This window comes from Beta vulgaris, chromosome 5, assembly GCF_026745355.1.
Source record: "Beta vulgaris subsp. vulgaris cultivar EL10 chromosome 5, EL10.2, whole genome shotgun sequence".
Taxonomy (NCBI): domain Eukaryota; kingdom Viridiplantae; phylum Streptophyta; class Magnoliopsida; order Caryophyllales; family Amaranthaceae; genus Beta; species Beta vulgaris.
Genome location: NC_079206.1, coordinates 61,247,779 through 61,255,068, shown reverse-complemented (window position 1 = coordinate 61,255,068; position 7,290 = coordinate 61,247,779).

Genomic DNA, 7,290 nt, shown 5'->3' with positions numbered 1-7,290 from the left:
CGAAACGTTATCACACGGGCGATAATGCCTGGGTAATTCTCTAGATTTGTTATAAAAGTATTTTCTAGAAAGAGAGAATTATTGGGGTGTTACAAAGAGGGTGTGGGAAGGGGGAGGCGTGGCAAGCTGGGCGTTGTAGGGAGGGGGTTGTGCGGCAGCCTGGGGGGTGGGGAGAGGGAGGTGCGGCAGGTAGGCTGGGGGTCAGGTGGTGGCGCTAGGGTGGGTCAAGTGGTGGCGCTGGTTAGGGTTAGGGTGGGTTAGGGTTAGGGGGTGGTGGGTCGTGGGCTAGGGGTGGGGTGGTGAGCTGAGGGTGGGTATGGGCTAGTGGGCTTTTAGAGTTAGGTATTTTTTGGTTAGTTAGGTTTAGGATTGAGGGTTAGTGTTAGGATTTAGTGTAGTTAATTAGGATTAAAGAGGAGATTAGGGGTTAATGACTAACGGAAGTTTAACACCGTTAGTCAAAAGGGCAAGTTGATGTATTTTTCGAAAAGTGAGGGGTATATGGTGAATTTGGAAAATTGAAAGGGTATACGGTGCAAAAAAAAATTTGTCGGGGGTATATGGTGAAAAACCGTATATCCTATATATAATAGAAGAGTCATAGGATAGCTAGGAGAATTAATTCTCCTCCTGATCCCCGTTGAACCGGCCCAACCCTAATCCTAAATGGATTTGGATTGCTTTGTCCAACTTGTGGTACAATGTGTGACCTCATAGGATTAATCTATTTTAGTTGTGGCCCAATCAACATTGTCCTATTAATCATATTTATTCCTTGGCAAGAATATACGATTACTAAAATAATTAACTTTATTATCTTTATAATATTATCCCTATTTATTTTTATTATCGGGATGTCTAAGGACATATCCTTCAGGTGGACTTAATCCAAACACTTAGTTAACATTATTAACAATTTACAGAAGATGAGAGAGAAGGGGAGGTGATGAGTCCCCACGTTTGTGTGCTGAATTGCTGATCACTTGTCGTCAAGCATTACCTGCGGATCTCTTTGTAATATATAATCATTTTCCACTTTGTTGAAGTTTTTTTTTTTTTTGCCTTGTCCTTAAAATATTACACAACTTTTTTTAAAGGTAAGGAGAATTGAACCGCTGCCACAAAAGAGAAAAAAAGAGTACACAAATTGTTGCGCAATTTAAGAAAGAAACTAAACGGACAGTGAGGAAAGAAAAAAGTAGGAAGACTAATGTTGAAACAGTCAAAGTGTCCTCATCTTGTTCTATGTGGTCTACCTATGAGATAATTGAAAAGCTCTCCATGTATGTATAATTATGATAGAAATACTTTATAATCAAATCCACAATGTTTTATTCTAAACCACAGATAAGTGATCATATTCCTTTCAGCACTCAATCAAATTAAACATATCGTATTAAAAATTAAGTTTCATTTCCATATCACCCTGATTTGATTACTGAATTCAAACACATAAGGGGGTGTTTGGTTCACTAGTTTTAGGTATGAGGTATGGGTTTGGAATGAACAAAATCCATACCTAGTGTTTGTTTAACTTATTTCTAAATTTTAAACCCATACCTCAAACCCATAAGGTATGGGGTTTAGAAACTCATGGGGGGAGGTGGGTATGGCTCATACCTTACCTCTAGGTATCAAATAAAAGAAGATTTTTCATTCCTAAATGAAACCAAACACAAGGTATTAAGTATCAAGTTCCAAACCCATACCACCTTGATTTCATTCCTGATTCCAAACCCATACCATAATATGAACCAAACGCCCCCTAAGTATATACCATCCTGTGAACCTTATGCTTTATGCTATCCCCCCCCCCCCAATTGTTTCCTTGATTAGGTTTCATGAGATCTATAAGTGTCGAATTAAGTTTTGTCATGAGTTCATGACTAGTAATACTTTAACAGTCAATATCTATCACACATCTCTTATTTCATTCTTGCGCATAATTTTATCATCGAACTAATGTAAACATAAAATTTGGTGAGAGAAATGTAGAATCTTCGTTTCATGAAAACCATGTTATCTACCGACTACAGTCAAATCTCCCTTGAAACATTTTAGGTGTTTTGTAATTTGGTTCAAGATATCGAATGAAAAGGAAATGGATACAAATAGAGGAGGAAAATAGTAATAAAAACGTAAAACTATAGGGTCAGACCGTCTGACCCAATGTGTTTGGTCGGACGGGCTGAGCCCAAAAGTTTCACTTATAAGCGCGCGCAGGCTTTTTTGGTTTTTTTCTTTTCTTTGTTTTTGTTTAACGGTACAGTTAAGTTTTTATACGGTTTTTAAACTTCTTTCGTTCTTCATTGTTCTTATTTCAATCTTTCTTCTTCTTTCAAAATTTCTTCTTATTCCTACTTTTGCTCTCGATTTTTTGCTTTTCTTCTCTTCCAATTTACTCCATTTTTGTTCGAAATTCTATATTTGATTACCATCGAAAATTGATTTAACATACTACATCGCAAATATGGTTAAGAGGATCAGAGATGAAGTTTCTAGGTATAATTTGGTTGGATTTTTCGCTGATTTTTTTTTTCAAATTTTTAGTGTGTTATTGTGTTTTTCTGATGTTGCTGTTGTTGATGTAACTGTAATGCAGTTCGAAGTCGAAGAAGGTGAAGACTGACGCAGCTTCTCGTGAAAAACACTAACTGAAAAGAATAAGTTTGATTGGAATACATTTGTTTAAATGAAAAATTTAAAGAGGTAACTGAAATAATATAAAGACCAACTGAAAACTGTAAAACTCTAACTGAAAATAATGTGTTATTGGAATACATTTCTATAAATGAAAATATTTAAACAATAACTGAAACAATATAAATACCAGCTGAAAAATTTGTAGAGTTAACTGAAAATAATAAGTCTGGTTGGAATACATTTGTGTAAATGAAAATTTTATACAGTAACTGAAGTAATATAAATACCAAATGAAAATTTTAGAGGAACTAACTGAAGCAATGTGAACACTAACTGAAAATATTTAAGTTAGGATGCGCATTTTTGTGCGTGTTGGCGCTTTGTCCGACGAGGTGGTTTTGTGTCAGACTCGTCTGACATAATACCATCTCAATAAAAATAGTTACTTTTATTGAATATTTAGTTCAAGTCAAGGAATGAAAATGAATGATAACCATTACCACCAAGTAATGTATTTTGTTACTTGAAGAGGAAGCGAGGGTAATAAATTGGGGGAATTCGTTACTATAAAGTAATGGTAATACATTGATGAGGAATTGAACTATTAAACAAGAAGTAAGAAACTCGATAATTGATTTTGATTCTTGGAGCCAAAAAATAGTGAACCAAACAACCTCTTAGATGTAATATATGAACATCGTTTTTGCATGGAAAGTTAGGACCTATTCGGCATCACAACTATAATTAGTTTCTAGTTTTTAGTTTTCTTAATGTAAAAGTCATATGTTATAAGAGGTATAATGAACTTAAGTTAGTCATACTTATATTAAATATCATTAGTAGAATTATTGTATATTGATGCGGTTTCACAGTGGCCAATTGTTGTAGATTTGGCGCCATCGCAAATCAAGGCGCACTAATAGCTAAAATTTATTGCTACGATTTTAGATCCGCATCAATAGGTTTGACATATTGCTGCGACTATTGTCCAAAACGACAGTAATAGGTACTGGTTAGGTAATAATTTTTTTTTTTTTTTGCATTTTGCTATCAAATTTGAAGGATAAAAATATTTAAAGAAAATAAAACACAACAATTCAAAGTAATGACATAGAACTTTTACATGTGCTCGTACCAAAGAAAGGAGTTAAGTGTCTAGGAGGGTACTGAACTTTGATGAAAGTATCTAGTTAAGGAACTGAACTTTCAAATGTACCAGTTAAGGTACTCAAATTGGATGGACGTTACTTTATGGTGAATTTCTGTCAAATGCACCGTTTGGTACATTTTCCTAGGCGCGTGTGCAACACGAAACGCCACCTAATGATTACTTTTAATGAGGCGGTTTATTTCGCGGGTATTTATCTCAACTCTCTGTATTCTTTGTCTTTATTTACTTTCCTTCTTTCACTGTTTATATTTACTTTCCTTCTTTTCATTGTCCTTATTTAAATCACTGCAACTCCTTGTCCTCTTCATTTACGCCATTTATAATCATAGTATGTGGCCAACACCAAAACCACCAAAATTCCCAAGAATTACAGAGACTTCTGAAGAAGGTATATTCTTCTTCATTTACTCCTTTTTTTTTTACAGAACTTCATTTACTCCATTTTTTTTTTTGTACAGAACTTCATTTATTTTTTTGTTTTCCTTTTTTAGTACTTTTTGGTTACCTTTTTGGTTGTTTGTGAACTGGAGTAAAAAGTAATTTTTTTTTTTCTTGTTTAAAAAGGCGATTTTTGGAACTAGTTTAAGTTGTTTTTGTTGGATTTTTGTTGCATGTTGATGACGCTTAGGGTTTGATGGTTAGTAAAATAATTTTTTTTTGTAATTGGATTTGGGTTTTGCAGATTGTGGGTGTTAATTGTTTATGAAGTTTAGTTGTTAAACTTAAAGTATAATTTATACAGATTAGGGTTAAGTGAAATTTAATTAATTTTTTATGTTTCTGTTAATGACTAGGTATGGAAGCTTTATCCATGCACACCCTTTGTGTTCGCATCAAGATATCCTAGTGACCCACATTTTCTCTAGGGTAAGGTGGGAGGATCAGTACAAGCTTGAGCTAACTTGTAAGAAATGGAGGCTTTGGTGGAGACTCAAAACATATGGTAGTAGTCATTATTTCTGGCTTAATGATCGTAGGCACATTGAGAAGTGGATAATAGATGATATTATCTACAACAATGGGACGGACCTCCATGCTTGGATCAACAAGGACATGACTAAGGATGGCAATGGGTCCTGGATCCGACCCAGACCCGCCTGGACCCGACCCATTTATACGGGTCTGGGTCCATTTTTTTAGACCCAATGGGTCTGGGTCGGGTCTGGGTCCTAGAGAGCATGGGTCGGGTCTGGGTCCGGGTCCAAAAATGTCAGACCCAGACCCATATATAATAATATATTAAAAAAATAAAAAATTCTAAAAAAACTAAAACCCTAATATGACTATAGGAGTCTCTAACAGTAACATTCTTCAAAAAAAAAAGGCTAACAGTCGTTTTTTTTCTTTCTCTAACTCCATCTCCAATTCTCCATGGCTCTAACAGTAACAATCCTTCCTTGTTTCTACTCTCTAACTGGTTTGTTCTCCTACTTTTCTTCATTATCATCAATTCATCACACATTTCTTTTTTCTTTTTTTTTTGATTTGTAGTTGAATTTGTAGTTAACCATACAATCCGGCGACCTCCATTCGTCGACGACCAGCCACCTTTCTTACAACTCGTAACTCGCATTCGTCCACTTCGCAACTCGCAACTCGCATTCGTCCACTTCGCAATCGCAACTCGCAAGGTATGAATCGTCCATTAGTTTGGTTCGAAATTAGCTATGACTCACTGTTAATTAGTTTTGTTAATTAGTTTGGTTTGAATCTAGCCACTGTAAATTAGTTTGGTTCAAATTGAAATGGTAATTAGTTGCCTACCTAGTAAGTAGTACCTATTGTTAATTTGCAAATTAGCTACTGTAAAATAAGTGTAATAGTTTTAAAATAAGAAACTAACAAGGACCCATTCAGGACCCATTTAGGACCCATGGATCCGCCAGACCCAGCGGGTCTGGGTCCGGGTCTGAAAATTCTGGACCCAATGGGTCTGGGTCGGGTCTGGATCTTAAAAAAATAAACGGGTCTGGGTCTGGCTGGACCCGACCCAGACCCGGCCCATTGCCATCTCTAGACATGACTCAATACTTTGATGGGTTCCCATGGTTGTTCAAAGAGGATTGAAGATGAAGGAAGTTGGTGTTTTTTTTTGGGTTGGGTTTTGATTTTTTTGCCTCTGTCATAGCTGTAGGAGGGGTAGAATGTGACAGCCACTGGCTTTATTTAGGGTGATTGTCACTGCTATGACAGATTTGTTTTGTGGTTTATATGAATGCAAGCTCCAAAAAACTTTAGTATGTTGTTATGTAATTGGTTGGAGCTTGCCAATTTTTGTAGTAATGAATGCTATGTACTCTTTACTATATAACTATATATGAATGGTTTTTATGGATCCTACAATATCATTGGTGTTCTTCCATTCCTTGCACTTACTTTAGTATATAAATTTTTGTATGACAGATTTTATGGAAATAAAACCTTGCATAAGTGTGCACCATGGTGGAGAGTGGTTTGTACATGGTGACATTAGATACGAAGGTGGTCAAGTAAGTGTGTTTGAAAACTTACCTGATAATGTTGATGCTTCATATGTAAAACAAATCATAGACAACTTGGGTTACAATAACATCATTAAGCTGCATTTTGTTGATCCTAGGAAAGACTTTAGTACTGGTATTAGATTCTTGGGCTATGCTAAGCAATTATTTGATCCATTTTTAGCACTACTTTAACAATACAAGCTTGTACATGTGTACACAGAACATGCAATAGTTAGGCCATTTGGAGTGGGTAATGGATGGAGTGGAGTTGGGTCAATTCATTGTGGTGAAGGGTCCTTAGATGGTGAAGGGTCCTTAGTGCAATTGTTGTGTGATGGAGATGAGGCATTGGTCCCTCCTCAAAATACTGACCATACTAGACCCCAACCCCATGTAGATATAGACTATGATACAGAAGGCACAAATGAGGATGATGATGAATTAGTTAGTGCCAGGACCAAAGTCAGTGATGAAAAGAAAAAACAACAGTCTTTTGATGAAGAAATAGAGATGTTAAAAAGAGTATCTGCAACTAAGGGATTAGGGAAAATCTATTTGATGGTGACTTTGAAGGTGATACTGATCTTGACAGTCATAGTGAAGATGAAGATGAGGAGTATGGGTACTTAGAAGCTGCACCTTCAAAAAAAAAAAACACCCAGTTGCAGCAAAGGGGTAGATGGAGGGGATGTTGGAGTTGAGTGTAAGTTTTTTGTAGGACAACAGTTTGTAATGCAAAGACTTTCAGAAAAGCATTAATTGACTACTCAATTGAGATTGGGAGAGAACTACCATTCGATAGGAATGACCCCAACAGGGTAGGTGCTAGATGCATGAACAAGGAAAAAGGATGTCCTTGGAGAATTTGGGCTTCATTGGAGAAGTTTAAGAGAAACTTTATGGTGAAAACCTTGGTGCCCGATCACACTTGTGGAAGAGCCCCTAAAAACAGAAACATGACAGCTTCTTGGATTGCTAAAAATTAGAAGAGCA